The following is a 21,384-nucleotide window of genomic DNA, read 5'->3' as shown; positions in this document are numbered from 1 at the left end:
CTATAAAGAAAGCTGAGCACTGAAGAATTGATACTTTTGAACTGTGGTGCTGGAGAAGACTCTGCAGAGTCCCTTGGACAGCAAAGAGATCCAACCAATCCATCCTAAAGGAAATCAACCCTGAATATTCATTGGAAGGACTGATGCTGATGCTGAAACTCCAATACTTTGGCCACCTGTTGCAAAGAGCTGACTCATTTGAAGAGACCCTGATGCTGGAAAAGATTGAAGGTGGGAGGAGAAGGGGATAACAGAGGATGAGATGGTTGGATGGCATTACTGACTCAATGGACATGAGTTTGATTAAACTCCGGGAGTTGGTGTTGGACAGGGAGGCCTGGCATGCTGTAGTCCATGGGGTTGCAAAGAGTCGGACACAACTGAGTGACTGAACTGAAGAACTCGACCATAGCCTGCCAGGTTCCTCTGTCCATGGAATTCTCTAGGCAAGAATACTGCAATGGATTGCCATGCCCATCTCCAGGGGGTTTTCTGGACCCAGGGATCGAATTCATGCCTCTTCCCTCTCCTGCATTGGCAGGTGGGTTCTTTACCACTAGCAGCACCTGGGAAGCCAAGAGTATGTATGTGCACTATCTTAAAGAAAGCCATTCTTCTTTCTCAAGATAGCTTTGGCTATTCGAGGTTTTTTGTATTCCCATACAAATAGTGAAATTATTTGTTCTAGCTCTGTGAAGAATACCGTTGGTAGCTTGATAGGGGTTGCACTGAATCTATAAACTGCTTTGGGTAGTATACTCATTTTCACTATATTGATTCTTCCAATCCATGAACATGGTATATTTCTCCATCTATTAGTGTCCTCTTTGATTTCTTTCACCAGTGTTTTATAGTTTTCTATATATAGGTCTTTAGTTTCTTTAGGTAGATATATTCCTAAGTATTTTATTCTTTCCATTGCAATGGTGAATGGAATTGTTTCCTTAATTTCTCTTTCTGTTTTCTCATTATTAGTGTATAGGAATGCAAGGGATTTCTGTGTGTTGATTTTATATCCTGCAACTTTACTATAATCATTGATTAGTTCTAGAAATTTTCTGGTGGAGTCTTTAGGGTTTTCTAAGTAGAGGATCATGTCATCTGCAAATAGTGAGAGTTTTACTTCTTCTTTTCCAATTTGGATTCCTTTTATTTCTTTTTCTGCTCTGATTGCTGTGGCCAAAACTTCCAAAACTATGTTGAATAGTAATGGAGAAAGTGGGCACCCTTGTCTTGTTCCTGACTTTAGAGGAAATGCTTTCAATTTTTCACAATTTGTATGGAAATACAAAAAACCTCGAATAGCCAAAGCTATCTTGACAAAGAAGAATGGAACTGAAGGAATCAACCTACCTGACTTCAGGCTCTACTACAAAGCCACAGTTATCAAGACAGTATGGTACTGGCACAAAGACAGAAATATAGATCAATGGAACAAAATAGAAAGCCCAGAGATAAATCCACGCACATATGGACACCTTATCTTTGACAAAGGAGGCAAGAATATACAATAGATTAAAGACAATCTCTTTAACAAGTGGTGCTGGGAAATCTGGTCAACCACTTGTAAAAGAATGAAACTAGAACACTTTCTAACACCATACACAAAAATAAACTCAAAATGGATTAAAGATCTAAATGTAACAACAGAAACTATAAAACTCCTAGAGGAGAACATAGGCAAAACACTCTCCGACATACATCACAGCAGGATCCTCCATGACCCACCTCCCAGAATACTGGAAATAAAAGCAAAAATAAACAAATGGGACCTAATTAAACTTAAAAGCTTCTGCACACCAAAGGAAACTATTAGCAAGGTGAAAAGGCAGCCTTCAGAATGAGAGAAAATAATAGCAAATGAAGCAACTGACAAACAACTAATCTCAAAAATATACAAGCAACTCCTACAGCTCAACTCCAGAAAAATAAATGACCCAATCAAAAAAATGGGCCAAAGAACTAAATAGACATTTCTCCAAAGAAGACATACAGATGGCTAACAAACACATGAAAAGATGCTCAACATCATTCATTATCAGAGAAATGCAAATCAAAACCACTATGAGGTACCATTTCACACCAGTCAGAATGGCTGCGATCCAAAAGTCTACAAGCAATAAATGCTGGAGAGGGTGTGGAGAAAAGGGAACCCTCTTACACTGTTGGTGGGAATGCAAACTAGTACAACCACTATGGAGAACAGTGTGGAGATTCCTTTAAAAACGAAATAGAACTGCCTTATGATCCAGCAATCCCACTGCTGGGCATACACACTGAGGAAACCAGAAGGGAAAGAGACACGTGTACCCCAATGTTCATCGCAGCACTGTTTATAATAGCCAGGACATGGAAGCAACCTAGATGTCCATCAGCAGATGAATGGATAAGAAAGCAGTGGTACATATACACAATGGAGTATTACTCAGCCATTAAAAAGAATACATTTGAATCAGTTCTAATGAGGTGGATGAAACTGGAGCCTATTATACAGAGTGAAGTAAGCCAGAAAGAAAAACACCAATACAGTATACTAACGCATATATATGGAATTTAGAAAGATGGTAACAATAACCCTGTGTACGAGACAGCAAAAGAGACACTGATGTATAGAACAGTCTTATGGACTCTGTTGGAGAGGGAGAGGGTGGGAAGATTTTGGAGAATGGCATTGAAACATGTATAATATCATGTATGAAACGAGTTGTCAGTCCAGGTTCGATGCACGATACTGGATGCTTGGGGCGGGTGCACTGGGACGACCCAGAGGGATGGTATAGGGAGGGAGGAGAGTTCAGGATGGGGAACACATGTATACTTGTGGTGGATTCATTTTGATATTTGGCAAAACTAATACAATATTGTAAAGTTTAAAAATAAAATTAAAAAAATTAAAAAAAATAGTAATAAAAAAAATTTTAAATAATAATAATAAAAAAAAGAAAACCAGGCAATCACCAAAGGCAAAATGTTGCCTTCAGATTGCTATGAATAATCTGGACTCAGATTCTGTCCTTTCTTTAAAGAAAACAAAACAAAAAAACCTCATTTAAGATAAACAAGAGAAAGGCAAATTTGAAATATGGCTCATTATCCTTTAATGATACTTTTTACTATATGTATATTTTCACATATTCACATACATATTGTAGGGAACAAAAACATCAGATGCCATTGGAACGTTACAATAACATTATATGAATTTGAAGATAAAATTCCTAAGGGAAAAGGAAAACTGTGGGAATGAAATCTCAAGTGTTAAAATACAGTTAGGAAATATTTCTACAAACCATTTCATACTCTTAGAAATTAAAGTTTTATTCTTGCTTGGTTTCTGTATATGTCAGGATTAAATATTTGTGTTTCATAGTGGATAGAAACTTCACATCTGTAAAATAATAAAGTAAAAAAATTAGAAGTATGTAAAATTTGAAAGAATATATTATTAATTATCTGCATACTAGAAATGTCATTTAGAAAATATTTAATCTCAAGTAGCCTATTTATCCCTGACACTCAGTACCCTATGCACCTATTTCTCTTTTGTCAGGATCAACATGCATGTGAAAGGCTCTAAATGGCCAGGTGCTATGGCAAAGAATTACACACATGCCACCCTGGCCTGTCCTCCTAAGGAATGTGGATATAGTGACTAAGGGTTAGCTGCCAGGGCTTAGGCTGCCTTAGTTCAACTCCTGGCCCTACCGCTCAGTAGCTACTTGACTTAGTATGGATTACTCAATTTCTCTGGACCTCAGCTCCATGATCTTAAAATAAAGCCAAGTAATTCATGTCTTATGAGCATGCCATAAATATCAAATGAGATAATGCATATAAAACACTTAGTACAATGCCAGGCACATAAATAATGGTCAGGAAATATTAGCTATTATAACTACTATTATTAGCCAATAGGAGCTTGTCAGGAAAACCAACTTGCCGTTAAGAGTTTAAGTTGTTCAATAGCAAGATCATGTCTTAACTAGTTTTGTGTTTTTGATGCACTAGTGAATGTGGATTGAATGACAGGCTGAATATGTAAGTGAAAACCAATAAATACAAAGATATATTAGATATACATATTTATGTATACACACACACACACACATATACATGGTATAAGACATAAGATATTATATATACATAAGATCTTCAGCAAAATTATCAATCAAGTAGATTTAGCCAACTCATCAATTAAGTGGAGATAATAAGCAAATCGAACAAATATTTGACTGAATTGGCCCACTGACTGACTAAATTCTTATAGGTTCATTCTTGTGGTTCAGAATATTCGAGACCCACTAGCATTTAAGGAAAAGAAACACAAAGTCAGTTGAGAAAGTAAAGTGAAGAATTTCAGTCTTAAGTAGAGCAAACATAAGTATACAGAAGCTGAAGAAAGGGGTACACAGCATATTTTTACATCGGTGGGAGCAGGGAGGTTGCAGAGTATGAACAAAACGGGTTTAGGCAAAAAATCCAAAGTGGAGGAGGCAAAGGGTCTGAAAGTAGAAACTCACTCTCTTTCATAAGAATAGCATTAGAAAAATAAATACACTATCTTGGAGAAATTACACCAAGCATTCCAACACCATGCAAAATAAATGCTGAGGTAGCCAAGTACTTGTCCCTAGAAAGGAATCCCTCCACTTTGAGCCTTACTGAAATCATTATTGCATTAAAGACACACACACATGAAAACATGCATGCAAGCACACATGTGTACACACACACACACACACAGTCCTTGTCTCTTGGTTGCCTAAACTAGAATTTCATTCTTGAAAGTTCTGAAACCATAAATTTCAGTATAAACAAACAACAAACAGTGACAACAACAACAAATCTAACAAATAATCTTTAAACAACCTCTGTATCTGGAATATACAAATTAGTTTCAGACAAAAATCTATGTTCCTAATTGCAACTCTGGCACAGGTCTGATTGTAGTGACTACTACCACTCACTTATTGCATTAATTTTTCCAGGGTCAGCTATCCAATGACCCACCATCACAGATAATTCCACTTCTATGAATTTGCTTCTTGTCACAGTCATATCAAAGGAAAAGAAAAATGAGTTAACGGCCAGCACTTAAGGGTTGTTGAAGTGGCAGAAGGTTCAGTTCCTTTAAAACAATGACTCCTGCTTGACGTTGTATGATTGCAAGGTAAAATAATGTCCTACCTGAAAGAGCCTTTGTCTATGCCAAAAGGAAATAGTGTGTCTATTCCTGCAAGTGAAATATGGATCTGCAATTTGATGAGAAAATATGTCATTAGTCATCGAATATATTCTGAGTATATTTTTAAAATTATTTCTATTCTGTCTTACAAAAGATATTAGGGACACTGCCCTCTCTAGTTTTCGGTCTCTGGCTCCTTCTCTTTCTCTCTCTTACCCACAAAAACACACACACATACACATGACATACACACGCCAAAATGATGCTCTACAGTTGGAATTCTGGTATCCCAACCTTGGTGCTCTTGAATCTGCAATGTGTTTGAAGGAGAGGTGTTACATTCTTCACAGTGAAGGGCAAGATTGAATCACTGGAATGTAGTCGGTCTACCAGACTGAAGTACCACTTATCACAACACAGTTCTATCAAGATGGATATGTGTAGAAAACAGACACAACAAGACACTACAAAGAGCTGTTGTATACTCGTGAGGCTGAGCAAAAAAGGTAAAAGAAACACTCTAAGAGTTACCTGGAAAATAACATCTAGGAGGACAGCCTGGATACCTAGGCCTTTATAATATGAATCTTACCACACCAAACTTTGAAGTCAACATGGAAAAAAGAACACAGAGTGAGTATATCTGCAGAAAGGCTCTGTAGTTATGAGTGAAAATTTCTGAAGGCAGTCCAGGTCTCAAGATCTGTTGTGACCCCTTCTGCAAGATTTCTGTTCTCAATCACTTGTCAGTGTCATCCTCTGTGATAAAAATTAGCAATGTGTGTCATCATATTTGACCAAATCATGATTAGTTTGAGGAAAATCACTAGCAAGTATAAAGAAAAATATAAGAAACAAAATTCAGAAATCTAAATAATAGGCATTGAAAAAAATACTTTTTCAAATGGTTTGCTCCTTGAATGAATAAAAACAAACTCCATATTTTCATTTGCAATTAAACAAGTTAGACTTCTGGCTTTAATCTATCTTCCACCAACTTAAGGCTGTCTCATAAAATTAATGGGTCCAGAGAGGCTCTATATTGGGCTCTGCAGTAGAACTCACAGTCATTCCTGCTGCTGCTGCTAAGTTGCATCAGTCGTGTCCTACTCTGTGCGACCCCATAGACGGCAGCCCACCAGGCTCCCCCGTCCCTGGGATTCTCCAGGCAAGAACACTGGAGTGGGTTGCCATTTCCTTCTCCAATGCATGAAAGTGAAAAGTGAAAGTGAAGTCGCTCAGTTGTGTCTGACTCTTAGGGGCCCCATGGACTGCAGCCTATCAGGATCCTCCATCCACGGGATTTCCCAGGCAAGAGTACTGGAGTGGGGCGCCATTGCCTTCTCTGCACAGTCATTCCTACTTGAACTCAATCCACTTCAACTATTTCACTGTACCAGTTCCTCCTTTATCCTCTATCTCACACACACACACGAAATCACTATACCAACTGGCTATCTCTCACCGTATGTTAAGATGACTGACTCATACCATCAATTAGAGATTTCTTTTTGATCATTCACAAATGCCCAAGTGCTGTAAGTCTTCAGATTTTGATCATTTCCAGCACCAGTTTGATCTATTCCACACTAAATTCTCCAATTGTTGAAATTTTTCATTATCGCTTCCCAATACAGGACTTACATCTGTCATAAGAGGTACACTCCATGCATTAGTTCAATAAATAAATGAGTAACTCTTACTTTCTAATTATATATTCACTCTATTTTTTACTCATTTAAAATAACTTGAAAAGCATGTTCACAACTCTACACTGATTCACTATGCCCAACTGCTAATAATTACTCCATCTCAGTTTCTGTCTTTAATCCTGATGATCATAAAGTTCATAAGGCTGGTACTCATACAAATGGCCTCTGTCAGTATGACATAAGATCTAAATGAGGGACTTGGGGCTTTTGGAAATTACATTTGTGAATTATCCAGGATAAAGGTAGTATGTATGTGGCAGGTAATATGGTCAGAATATATCATTGGCATGTAGAAACCATTCAAGTGAACCAGATACAGGCTTAAGGAGTCCACAATTAAAAAACCTGGAAGAACTTTAAAGCAAACAGTCGGAAGAACATGGCTGACAGTTCAGAGATATTAATACAAATATTCTATTTAAAAAGTCAGCTATTATCCTTCACTGATGTTTCTTCACATTGTATTCCATGCTGCACCAAAGATTAATAAGTATCACTTCATTTATTTTCAACATGTTTAAATATTTCACTTCATTGATGAGCTATCACAAACATCAGGTCTTAGTAGGCAACACTGGTAAGTGTAGAGGCACAGAATTGTACAATTAAAATAGAAAGATAATATGTGTGTGTCATACTCACTTATCATAATGAGTATATCAGTGACAATTCTGAAGAGGAGTGATTGTTTCCTAAAACCAGCTCACTCCTACTATATGGACAGGAAAAATTCTTTGGTAGTTTGTAGAAAACAGTATGTGCAGAAGTTAAGCTATACTGCAGGGCTAATGTTAATTGGCTTTTAAATGGTAAGGTGGTTTGCAACATACTGTAACACAAAAACTCTCTGCCTTAGTGGAATTTTTACTTCTAATCTTGATGGTTCTAGAACAGAGTCTGTGGCTTCTCCCTTTTTACCCACTCCCCCGCCCCCAACCCCGTACACACACACAAATACATACCCTAACATCCCCAATTTCCATAATCTTTTAAAACCAAAGCCATAGGTCAGGTTAGTTCAATACCTGCAGAGAGAACTCGGAATGACATTTAAGTCAACCTTGGAAATAGCCAGTCATCTCTTTGCTTAGAATGAATACCAAGAATGTCAATTTCACTTATTTTTTAAGTAACAGTGCAGGCACTGGAAAGAGAAAAGGTTGATGATGTTGTGTTTTTGTTTTTTGCTGCTATTGCTATTTCTTTTTAGGAGTTTTGTTTTGAGTTTTGATTGTGTGGGATTTATTTACAAGCTGCTAAATGGAGGTTAAAGACTCAAAAACATAATACTATTTTTTTTTAATTTTATTTTGTTTTTAAACTTAAGTTTTGCCAAATATCAAAATGAATCCATCACAGGTATACATGTGCTCCCCATCCTAAACCCTCCTCCCTCCCCATACCATCCCTCTGGGTCGTCCCAGTAATACTATTTTTGAGTTTATAAAATCCTGCTGACCTCTGATAGCATAGAAAATTCCATATACTACAAGGTCAATTTCTTGAACTGTTGACAAATCTATTATTTTATTAATTCCTAATAATTAATTGTTTCCACATACTAGTCTTAGTTATCCAAAAGAACTGTCAATTTGGTCATAGGGCAAAATTTTATTTTTTTATGGGAGAGACAAAGAAGGTAATAACTACAATGTAATGTGATAGAACCTATAATGTATTAATAAAGAGAAATTAAAGGAACTGTGCAGAGGGCTGCCTGACAAGAACTGTGACCCTATATCAACGGATGCAGCCAGCTCGTGTTGATCCCTCAGGGAGGATGCTGAAGCCGTAAGTACCCAGATTTTTGTCTCCTTCTTCTCTCTCATGCCCTACTTGTGCTTGTCAAGTGGCAGCTCAACCAGAAGCTGGAGAGCAAGAAAGCAATTGTGGCTGTCCAAGTAGGTCCACCTTCCAGAGCACAAAGCAGGTGCTTATGGGAGGAAAGTAGATCTTGAAATATAAAGGAAAGATAGCCAACACAGACATAGGCTTGAGGGTATGAGTTTAGTTTTGCACATGACAAGAGGCATATGTTTATAGGATATTCAGATGGGGATAGAAAGTCAGGGTCTGGAGTTCAGGAGGAAGATTTGTGCTAAACAAATGGATTTAGACCTAATAAACTACAGGTAGTTGAAACCATGAGAGTAGATGTACTAACTAATGAAGGGTAAAAAAATAAGAGCCAAAGGAAGAATCCTGAATAACTCTAACAAGGAAACGGTGCACAAATAATACAAAAGGCAACACTGACTAGGTGAAAAGAGAACCAGGGGATCAAATTATCATGAAGTACTGGGAAGAAATGGTCAAAATGGGTAAATGCAGTGCAGAGTTCAGATAAAATAAGAACTGCAAAATGCTCATGCAATTTAGTAATGAGATCACTGGTAACCTCAGTGAAGACAGTTTCATTGGAGAAGTGAGGATATAAGCCTCTGCAGTAGAAGAAGTCTAGTGTCCTGGCGATTGATAGAAATTAGAGCCCAAACTTAATTGCATCATTGGGAGGTACAATCCCAAGGCAGCAAGACTGAGGGAAAAAAAGGATACGAAGCAGGCAAGAAAGAAAGCAAATACAGAGTGCATTATAAACAGTCTACAGATTTTTGAGAAATCCAGCTGGCCAGCTGCTTGGTGTCTGGATAAGCCATATGGAACCACCCATAGTGTGGGATAATCTAATGGAAGGGGGGAAAAAAAGAGAAATTCATCTTCTGGATCTTCTCCTATCCCACGCTCCGTCTCCTGCTACACAGCCCTTCAGGGCAGTCACTGCCGCTCGGCTCTGCATCTGAGTCTTAAGTTGTAGAAGAAACCAGAGCATTGTGGAGCTAGTCAGCTTAGATCTTGGCACTGGAACAACTGGGACTCTTTCCTATGATCCAGGCCATGCCAGTAGTGCCGAGCTCCCATTCTCAGGGATTCCCGACAGATAGTAGGTGAGGAGGCAACTTAGGATACAGAAGTTATTCACTGAGCAAGCAGCCAAGAACCTAGGAGGCAGCAGGCCCAAACCAATCTGGAGAGGTACAGAAAGTGAGTGGAATACAGGTAGAAAGTGAAATCTGATAGCGCAGACAGCTCCTTCAGGAAAAGTGAGAAGAGTTGGGTAAAAGGTAAAGAGGAGTCCAGCAGAGGAGTTTGACTTAGCAGGAAAAGCACAGAGTATAGCCAGATAGCTTGGGTTTAAATTCTTGCTCAACTTCTCACTATCTGTGTAATCTTTAACAATTCATTTGACTTTTCTCTGCCTCAGGGTCTTTATCCATAAAACACAGAAATAATACCTACTCCATAAGGCTGTTATGTGTTACTTATATAAAAGATTTAGAACTGTGTCCAGCACATACTGGGCATTATTTTAATGTTTGATAAGGATTAAAAGAGGATTCTTTTGTTTCACAGACAATTGAACATATTTTCATGCTGAGGGAGGAAAAGAGAATTTTAAGGGAAACTGAATATACAGGACAGATAAGGAATTACTGATGGAAAAAGCTATCAGAAAGGATAAGATTTCTTAGTTAAGTACAAGAATTAGTGCATAATAGGCACTTACTGACTATATTCTTGCTGAATGATTAGAAATAAGTATTAAATCAAATCAAGTAATTATGTATGGCTTGGGTGTGTGCTTGTTCGGTTGTGTCTGACTCTTTGCAGCCCCATATATAGCCTGCTGAACTCCTCTGCCCGTGGAATTTTCCAGGCAAGAATACTAGAGTTGGGCACCATTTCCTACTCCAGGGATCTTTCCAGACCCAAGAATCAAACCCACTTCTCTTGCGTCTCCTGCATTGGCAGGGGGATTCTTTACCACTAATGCCACCTGAGAAGCTCATATGTATGGTTTACATAAGCAATATTGTAATATTTACTAGTCTAATTTTTTAAAGAGCCTCTTGATGAGGGTCAAAGAGGAGAGTGAAAAAGCTGGCTTAAAACTAAATATTCAAAACACTAAGATCATGGCATCTTGTCCCATCATTTCATGGCAAAAAGATGGGGAAAAAGTGGAAACATGGACAACTTTATTTTCTTGGGGTCCAAAATCACTGCAGATGGTCAATGCAGCCATGGAATTGAAAGATGCTAGCTCCTTGGAAGAAAAGCTATGACCAATCTAAACAGCATATTAAAAAGCACAGACATCACTTTGCTGACAAAGGTCCATATAGTCAAAACGATGGTTTTTCCAGCAGTCATGTACGTATGTGAGAATTGGACCATAAAGAAGGTTGAATGCCAAAGAATTGATGCTTTTGAATTGTGATGCTGGATTATGAAGACTCTTGAAAGTCCCTTGGACAGCAAGGAGAGCAAACCAGTCAATCCTAAAAGAAATCAACCCTGAATATTTATTGGAAGGACTGAAGTTGAAGTTCCAATACTTTGGCCACCTGATGTGAAGAGCCAACTCATTGGAAAAGACTATGATGCTGGGAAAGATTGAAGGCAGGAGGAGAAGGGGGCGACAGAAGATGAGATGGATGGCATCACTGACTCAATGCACATGAATTTGAGCCAACTCTAGAAGATAGTGAAGGACAGGAAAGCCTGGCGTGCTGCAGTTCATGGGATCATGAAGAGTTAGACGTGACTTAGTGACTGAATAATAGCAATTACTTTTTAAATGTTATATAATAATGGAATTCACTGTACACTTTAAAAGCCTGGAATAAATATTGCTTAGTGAATGAAGAATGAAGCAATGATTAGATGAAAGTTAATATTTACTACTCTGTCTATTCAGTTGCTACCTTTTCCAGCCCAATCTGTACTATAACCTTAAGTCTTAAATTCTTAAATTAATCCAGAGCAAGGGAGGCAGAGTATTACGTGAGCTCAGATTCATCAGCCATTAGAACCTGGAATTAATTTTATAGTATGTGATGAGCCTGCATTACATACTAAGCACTCATGTATTTGTCATATTATATACAGCTTTTCTCTAAGGCAGTCATGTTCCCTAGTCTGTGTGCCTAGGCATCGGCCTTAAGTTTACTATCCAGAGCTCCAATTATCTTCCAGAATTAAAGTTCAGGCCTTAATGTCAGCCCATGTACTTGAGTCTTTGGTTGCCTTCCTATCTTTTGTCAGAGTAGGAAAGGCTGGACTCTGTCCCTTGCCTCCATCCAATGGCTTGGTTCCCTCTCCTGATGACTGACAATGCCCAAACACAATGCTTCTCCCAAACTGGCTGCATGGCCATTACCTTAATTTCTTTCCAACTGGATAATGGATGAGTTGAGCCTACACTATCTCAGGTTCACCAGGTTTCTCTGGAAATTGTAATACTAGACTGTTGTTTCCTTTCTCTGGAGCTGCCACTAAAATCAGATCATTTCACCCAGCCCTTGATCTTTGTCGTTTTCTCTCCCAGCTTCCTTTTCCTCCCCACTGGCCTATTTTTGCAGTGGAGAGTCCAACAAACCTGATGATCAAGCCTGTTTCAGGTAAAGCAAGTCCATTCAAAGCATGATTTTATGCTTCTCCCAAAGATAATGTGAAAATGACAGTTTGTCGACTCATGTTTGTATGCTTTCTTGTAGAAGTACTGTTTATGATCCTAAAAGGCATGCAGTGTAAAATTATATATTAGCTTCAACGGGCTACACTTATCAATTCAGTGATAAGTTTAAAAATGGGCAACATTTTTAACACTCCACAATCCCACAACTCTTCCTTTAATACCAAGGTGAACACCAACCAAGTTCTCAACTTTTTTCTGTGGACAGCCTTCTGATTCCAGAGGCAGTTTGATACACTGGAAAGTACAAGGGCTTTGTAATCAAACAGCCATGAGTTCAAATCCTATCTGTGAAAACTACTTTGTGTCACTTGGGGCAAGTTACTTAGGATCTGAGCCTCACTTTCTTCAGTTGTAAAAAGAGGGTTGATAATAACTGCCACAGAGAGTTGTTTGAAGGATAAATGAGATCACAGATCAAAAGCACTCAATCCAGTGCCTGGCACTCAGGGAAAGGTAATTCCCTCCCTTTTCTTTCCTTTCTCCTGGTAATATGAACTAAAGATCAAACAGACTTCAGTATTACTCACAATCAGTTCTATTCCTGAAGATATCCTACAATTTTTATAAGCCGCCCCAATATCAGAACTATGACTATCAAAGCTTAATTGTCTGTGTTTTTGTCCATGTGTAGATTAAGCAAATTTGACCAATTCCATAAATTGGAAGCATTTTAAAAACAGAAGCTTATCTATTTAATCATTCTACAGCCTCTGGTCATTCTGAGTGAGCAATCAGCCGTATTGTCATGGCACAATTTTGCTGCTGTGAATACAAGGCATATATGTGTAAGGTCCCCTTACAACTGTGGGGTTTTACATTCCCTTTCCCCAGAATTGGGTCTGTTTAATCGCTTCAACCAAAAACCTAAAACTTGAAAATTTTTTCTTGAATGCATCGAATGGTCAGGACCTTTTTCAACTAACAGGAAAAAATCACATGCATTTCTTTACATGATCACTGAACAAATGGATGTGTCTGGTAGCTTCAAAACAGTGCATGAATTGATCCTCTTTGTGCATCAGGACAAACTCCGTATCACTGCAGTTCTAGGCCTCAGGTATCTCTATTAAATTCTATGTCATCATCCAAGCCATCAAATTCATGACTCATACTTCCTAAATTTTATATTTGCTTCAGCTCCTATGGAAACTTGCTCCCCAGATTCTTTGAGATGCCACTTATTGATAAACGTAGTCTACATTCCCTCCTCTTGGACTCTATAAATATTTGATCCATGGAGCCTGGTGTAAATGTCACCAGCAGGTTTCATTTTCCAATTTTCTTGGGACACTTGTTCTTGACACCCACCCAACATGCTGTGGGGAAGCCCAGGTGTCTCATGGAGAGGTCAACAGGCAGAGGAACCAAAAGCCAGAATCAGCTTGGCAGCCATGTTAACAAACCATCTTAGAAGCAGGTCCCTAACCTCTTTCAAGCTTCCCTAGTTGTCCCTGCTGAGCCTTGCCAAAATTTTAGATTCAAAGGCACAATAAATGATTACTATTCTTTTCGACACTAACTTTTGAAGTGGTCTGTTGTACCAAAATAGATACCTGGAACAATCCCCAGAGGTTAGACTCTCCACAGAGAGGAGCTCAGATAATATTGGGAATGTAATCAATGGGCTATAATCATTTATCTTTAAAAGGGTAATGGCCCTCGGCTTTCTACAGAGTTTCTACCTCTGCACTTCTTCCCTCTGCCGTTACCTCTCCGATTTCCTCTACTGTCTCTCCCTTTCAATCTTACATTCCTGGTCTCATCATAGCTCTTCATATATACAAAACAGGCACCCAAATCAAGAACTTTGTATTACTGTCCCTCTAAACCCTCTTTGCTCAGATACCCTCTCAGATAATCTACAAATCTCAGCTCAAATGTCACTATCTCAGTGAGAACTACGGTATTTAAACTTCATATTCACTTTTACCAGATGACTCATTATCTCTTCTATTCTGCTATAATTCTTTTTTCATAACATTCATTAACTTACCTATTATTTATTTCTCCATCAGTAAAATGTAAGTTGAATAAGGACAACGATTTTTGAGGGTTTTTTCCCCCTTTTGTTCACCAATGTATTCCCAACAATATGGGAATATTGTATTTGGTGTTCAATAAATATTTAATGATTGAATACAGAGATCAGCTATTGCTATTCAGCTTCCCAGGTGGCTCAGAGGTAAAGAATCTGCCTGCCAATGCAGTAGACACAAGAGACATGGGTTCTATTCCTGGATCAGGAAGATCCACTGGAGGAGGAAATGGCAACCTGCTCCAGTATTCTTATCTGGGAATTTCCATGGCCAGAGGAGCCTGGCAGCTACTATCCATGGGGTCACAAAGAGTCAGACACAGTTAAGCGACTGAGCACATATGAACTCAGAGTAACTACTTAATATTCTCCTTACTTCAAGTGCCCCCCAAATGAAGCAGCTACTCCTACCCATGAGTCTTCTTCTATGGCCCCCTTTGAAGGTCTTAAACTATCATTGTTTACCTCTCAACTATAGGGAGGCAGAAGGACAGTAATCACATACAAACTTTATTGGATGATTTTCTATTCTCCTCACAGGGTTTGAAGTCCTCCAACACAAGCTAAGCCACTCTATTCTGTTTATCTACACTGGCTCAGTCAGGATGCTACTGTTATTCTGCACCACAGCTGTCCAAAGACCGAAACATAAAGCAGGAAAACTGGTATTTGGCACCATCTCAGCATCCTTTGAGCTTCCCGGGTGGCACTAGTGGTAAAGAACCTGCCTACCAATGCAGGAGACTTAGGAGACGTGAGTTTGATCCATACGTCAGGAATATCCCCTAGAGGAAGGCATGCCAACCCACTCCAGTATTCTTGCCTAGAGAACCCCATGGACAGAGGAGCCTGGTGGGCTACAGTCCAGGGGTCACAAAGAGTCAGATAGGACTGAAGTAACCTAGCACATCAGCATCTTTACACTTGCTCTCTCATACGTGGAAACTAGGCTTTTCTTAGCAAGCACAGTCTAGATTCTCTGCCTCATAAAATAAATTTTAGTTTTTATCTTCTTCCCACCTATATCGGTCTCCTCTAAGATGTTAATGACTGATCGCAAGTTAATGTGTTAGCTACTAGAGGAAAATCTAAATTTTAACTGGGGATTTCTAAAAGAGTAATGATTAAAAAAAAAAAAGAAATAAATTTTAATAGGAAATTTCACACAATGCAGTTGGAATGATACTTGCAAGCAGGGTTTTTTCTAGTGGCCTTCAAAAAAGAAAAAAATCAGGCCATGTAGCAACTGTCATCCCCCTTTCCCTTTATACAACAGCTTACCTAGCAGTCAACAGGCACTGTGTATCTAGACATACAGATACATCCTTCTGCCTAAGGAACCCCTCAGGAGCTTAGGGGTTTTGAGGCTGAGTGGGCTCCTGAGACCCTTCTGGAAGTCACATTACTCGGGCTATTAAGGTGACCCTCGATGTACTAGAATATACTGCTCACTCAAAAAGGAAGACCTGCAGGGTTTATAGGAACCTCTAGGATCCACAAAATAATAGATTTGCATGCAGTACCCATTTCAACTAAATCCTTTCATAGTTCATAGGAGAATTTCACATGCTGAAAATCACTTACTCAGCCTAAGAGTTTAATTATTCATTTGGTTCCAAGCTGCACCAGGAATGCAGCAAAGGCTCAACTAAGACAGACTCTGAGCAAGGAAAGAGCCCACATCAGTGTTTCTAGGTCTTTTCATAAGAACAGATGCCAGCAAAGGACCTGAAGCATTCATGGTGTGGGGCCCATGTGAAAGGCTGAAGATCTCGCTAGTATTTTAAAATGAATAGCTGTTGTCCATGAACTCAAATTCTTGAAATAGAAGGGAAGAGAGGCAGAACTTTTTATGAAGCTAAGACACTACGCCAAGGACACGTGACTAACTCTATCACATGTCTTCTCTGGCTTCTCTTGACTTTTTGAAGGGCTGTGTTCACTTCTTTGGGTCTGATTCAGGCTGCCAAATAGTAATGCTTTGCAATCCTTAGCTGAGTAGCAGTTGACAGATGTCACAGAATCAGCTCAAAATTACATGATGAAAAAAATTATGTATTATGATGTTAGTTATTAATAGAAGCAGTAGATTAATAACTAACATTGTCTCTAAAACAAAACCTGTTCTTTCTAGAAATTGATCCAAGCTCTAATGTCCACATCTCATTTTTTAAAATGAGATCAAAGTAGATATTGGGAGACTTTTAGGTGCCAGACTGTATACTTTAACCTTCCTAACACAAATAAAGGAGCCCCATTTTACAGATGAGGAAACTGGCCAAATTATGTGCCTGCTAGTAAATGGGAGAACAAGAATCTAGGTCTGTCTCCTCTGCCCAGTGTTTACCACTGCACCAAGGTGTAATAAATTATTAGTCACTCAGTTGTGTCCGGCTCTTTGGGACCCCGTGGACTGTAGCTCGCCAAACTCCTCTGTTTGTGGAATTCTCGAGGTAAGAATACTGGAGTGGGTTGCCATTTCCTTCTCCAGGATATCTTCCTGACCCAGGTCTCCTGCATTGCAAGTAGATTCTTTACTGTCTGAGCCATCAGGGAAGCCCAAGGTATAATATTACACCATCTTTATTTTTAAGCCCATGGAAGTTTAGAAGTTAAATACTAGCAGATATTTACCCTCAACAACTAAGTCAAACATGTCTGTCATTGTTGTTCAGTCGCTAAGTTGTGTCTGACTCTTTGCAACTCCATGGATGCCAGGCTTCCCTGTCCTTCACTATCTCCAAGTTTAACTCTTCCTATATATCCAAGCATGTAACCCCCCTTACCAAAGAACACTCAAAACTTCAGCCTGTCTAGATGTCCATCGGCAGTTCAAAGGCCTGCTACCTAAAAAGGATTTTGATAGTTTCCTGGAGTTGTAAGACCCAGTTCCTGATATCTGCTCCCTCATCTTAACTCTTGAATCCAAAGTCATTTCTGCATTAACCTTAGCAAGGTGCCTTGAGTCTGGAAGGGTCATTCTATCAGGGTTCTTTAATCCAGTGGGACATATAACAGATATATCCCTTTAAATACAACCTGCATGCTGATGAGTCACATTTATACTTCACTTCAGCCTGTTCTGAGTTCCAGAATTATAGTATTCACTACCTCCGCACTATCTCCATTTGGACATGCACTAGGCATCTCAACATAGTATGGCCAATAAAGAACTCCTGATTCCATACAAGGTCTCCAGCTAAGTACCTGCCATTTTGATGTCTCTCTCTTCCTACCATCCTATATCCAATCCATCAGTATGTCCTATTGTCACCTACCATTTCTTACCAATGCAGCTGCTAAAACTAAATTCCAACCCAATATCATCAATAGCCTGAATTAATTCTTAATGGGTCCCCATACCTTGTACCCTACAATTCACTTCCTACACAGCACTTTCTAAAATATAAATTATATTAGTCTTATGCTTAGATACCTCTCATGAATTCCCATCATGTTTACAATACAGCAAAAACGTGACACTGTCTATGAGGTCATGATGATCTTGGTCCCACTCACTTCTCCAATCCTATCTCCCTATACTTTCCAAGTCCTTCTGCTCTCTTGAGAAGTCCAAAAGTGTTCTTCTCTCAGTGCCTTTTTACTTGCTGTTCCCCTACTCAAAGGAACTGCCCTCCTTAAAGGGACCTTCTCTGCTGCCTCACGGAAAGCACCCCTTCACTTCTGTCATTCTCCATCACTCTACCACCGTTTTATCTGATTGGAGGCACTTTCAGCAAACAGACTTGGCTTCATTATTCATTGATGTGTTTATTATCTCCTCTGTTAGAATATATTAATATGTTCCTTTAAAACAGGGGCATGAATATTGTTCTCTGCTGAATTTTCTGTGCCTAGATCAGTGTCTGACACACAGAAGGCACTCAGCAGGTAACTGTTTATTGACTCTTGGACAGACGATTCCAGAAAAAGAGGTATCAGACTCTAGAGAAACACTGACAGAAGGAACACCGAGACGAGAGACTGCTACTTGCCTTGACTTCCAGTAAAGAATGTATACTTCGTATTCCTCTGGTATCAAAGGTCATGATTCTTTCTCACAACTAGCACAGATTGAGTAAAAGTCAGTGACTGCTCTATTTTCCTAAGTAATAGTTTCTAAGAAGTATCAGCCCCTGAGAATCAATTTATTGAGTTTTGCCTCTAGATCTTGATAGAATTAGGCCTGTGTCACCATTTCATGGGAGAGAAGTCCTCTCAGAAAAAGTAGTCTTATTTATGGAGCCATTCCCAGTCCCACTACAGGTCTCCAAACAGTTCCTCAGATTGCAGCCTGGGTCAGCAACCACTGTTCCTGAATGCCATGTGAATTCTCTGACTCTTGAAACTTGGGAATGAGATATCAGAGATGACCCTAAACAACCCACTAAAATATGAAGTGATCCTTAGGTTTTTCAAGGTCTCTCCTGTAGGCAGCTACCAACACTGCAGGACACAGCTCCTGAAGACACTCACCTCCCCAGCATCTCTGCTAGATGTTCCACACCAGCCTGTGAGGATCCCGGAGCAGCACAGTAAGCTTGGTAGCTTCCCTGCTGAGGGCCAGGCAAGTGGTATGAAACCTACAACTGAAGAAACGATTCCACTTCTGCAGATTAGAGGCAGTGGAGTTCTATCTCTAATTTTCTTTCATCCATTATTCTGTTAATTAAATGATTTATAGTTTTCAGTGGAAAGCAGAACAGGACTGTTGGATAAGCAATTGGGTACCTGACACCTATGTGATCTTGGTCAAGTCACCCAGCCCCCTCATACTTCAGTTCTGTCACCAGCTCTGTTTCTTGTTTATAGTGACAGTAAATGCCCTTGCTTTGTCTGAGAGATGGGCCTCCTGTGCTCCATAAGTATTCATTTGATGGTGATTATCACCTCCCAGTCATGGTTTCTCTGTTACTATGAAGTTGTTAATATTTGCTACCAGATGGTATTTTCAAAATAACTTGGATAGAAACTGCTGTTGAAATGCTAATGATTACCTAGCTTATTCCAGAGGACCAATTCATAATTCAGGGTAAAATCAGAAGATAGCTGAAGTACCCTGGGGAAGGTGAAGAACAAAAATCTCATGGCCTAATATATAAGGGACTGAGCAGCTTAACTGTTACCATTTATATACTAGAAAGCACAATGACAACAATATGTTTTTCTTTCTTCTTCTTTTTTTTTTTTTGCCATGCCACACAGCTCGTGGCATTTAAGTTCCCCAACCAGGGGTCCAACTCAGGTCCTCAGGAGTGAGAGTTCAGAGCCCTAACCACTGGAACATCAGGGAATTTCCCAACAATACGTATTTTTTAAACTACCAGTTTCTGATTATTAATTTTAAAAGTGAATATTTCTGTGGGAAAAACCACTATGAATGAAAACATAAACCACTGCCAGTTGGTCCTCAGAGCAGAGCATCGGCACCCTCTGAGAGATCTGGGGCCACCAGCCCAGACCTTCTTAATCAAAATTATCTAGGTTGGCCCAGTGATTTTAACTCTGAGTTCTCCAGATGATTCTTACACACACTAAAATTCAAGAAGCACTGTTAGTGCACCAGCATCACGTATAATAGCACAGGGATCTCAAACTCAAATGCTTATAGAGGCAAAGCCAGTAATAAATAGTGACTCAGCCTGGTTTGAACTAACTGGAAAGCGCAGGTCCCATTTAAAGGAAACAGCTACCATGCAGCTTTGGCTGATGCTGTTATCTGGAAATGTGAGTCCATCAGCATCAAATTTCCTAATATTTCAAAGGAGGCCACACGTCTAAAATTTCAAGTAAAAACTGTATCCTAAAATGCTATCAAATAATGAAAAATTTTAACCAATACTCAGGTAGAACAAAAGTTCTGGTCTGAGTATGTATAGGATATTTGAGGAATAGCCTAGAAGTCTGCGGGTAATTCACATGAGACAAACAGGAGATGAAGCAGGGAGAAGAAGAAGAAGAAGAGAGAGAAAGAAGATTAGAAGCTATAGAGCCTTGAAGGTAAGAAAGGATTCAGATTTTTCTCTGATGCAATGAGAAGCACTGGAGAGCTATGAACAGATAAATGGTATAATATAATTTGTATTTATAAAGATTACTCTTATTACTGTTTTTCAGTGGCGAGGCCAGGACCAGCACTAAATCTCCAGCATCTCATTGCAAGAAAACCTATAGTTGTATTCATGAAAAATGCAATCATTTGATATTATACACCTCGGCATTAGGTATGGACAGAAACTATTAATATTAATATAGTGGATTCCTGGAAACTGTCTCTCTAGTTTGTCATGAGCACCTCCAATGATGCCCTGAAATATTCAAGGTGGCCAATTCTATTTTCAGACTCCTCCAATCCTTGGGACTAAACCCGAGTCTCCTTTTCCTTTGCTTGCCATGTGGCCAGTGTTGCTCTAGAATTCAGATCTAGGAAAAGTCAAATCTATGTTCCACACGATAATGCTCCATTTTTTCCTCAGGTTCATTCAACTTTTCCAATTTAATATGGTTTTATGTTTCCTCTTAAAGTTCCTTTTAAAGGGAATGCCAAAATTTAAGGATAAATGCCCTGTCAAGTCGGGTCATCACAGAATGAACCAGAATATAGTCAAGATATTGTGGTCTGGTCTTATTATGCTATTTACTCCTATCATGCCTGTTGTTGAGCTTCCCTTGTGGTTCAGCTGGTAAAGAATCTGCCTGCAATGTGGGAGACCTGGGTTAGATCCCTGGGTTGGGAAGATCCCCTGGAGAAAGGAAAGGCTACCCACTCCAGTATTCTGGCCTAGAGAATTGGCAAAGAGTCAGACACGACTGAGCAACTTTCACTTTCACTTCATGCCTGTTGTTAAATTAATTTCTTAAGTACTTTTTATTTCAACATCCAGAAATTGTACAGTAGGTTTTTTGATGCAAG

At 39.2% G+C, this 21,384-nt stretch overlaps 1 long non-coding RNA gene across 3 annotated transcripts in view; it reads right to left on the bottom strand.

Moving 5' to 3' along the window:
- Positions 1-3,090: 3,090 nt before the first annotated feature.
- Positions 3,091-21,384, bottom strand: part of LOC133259314 (uncharacterized) — a 36,934-nt gene continuing 18,640 nt past the window's right edge. For all 3 annotated transcript variants that reach the window (XR_009740367.1, XR_009740366.1, XR_009740365.1), the window contains exons 3-4: positions 5,188-5,252; positions 3,091-3,388 (exon numbers count right to left, since the gene is read on the bottom strand). This is a non-coding gene — a long non-coding RNA (uncharacterized LOC133259314). The remainder of the gene's footprint in view (positions 3,389-5,187; positions 5,253-21,384) is intronic.

This window comes from Bos javanicus, chromosome 2 (assembly GCF_032452875.1).
Source record: "Bos javanicus breed banteng chromosome 2, ARS-OSU_banteng_1.0, whole genome shotgun sequence".
Lineage (NCBI taxonomy): Eukaryota > Metazoa > Chordata > Mammalia > Artiodactyla > Bovidae > Bos > Bos javanicus.
This window is presented reverse-complemented; position numbering and strand designations above follow the sequence as displayed.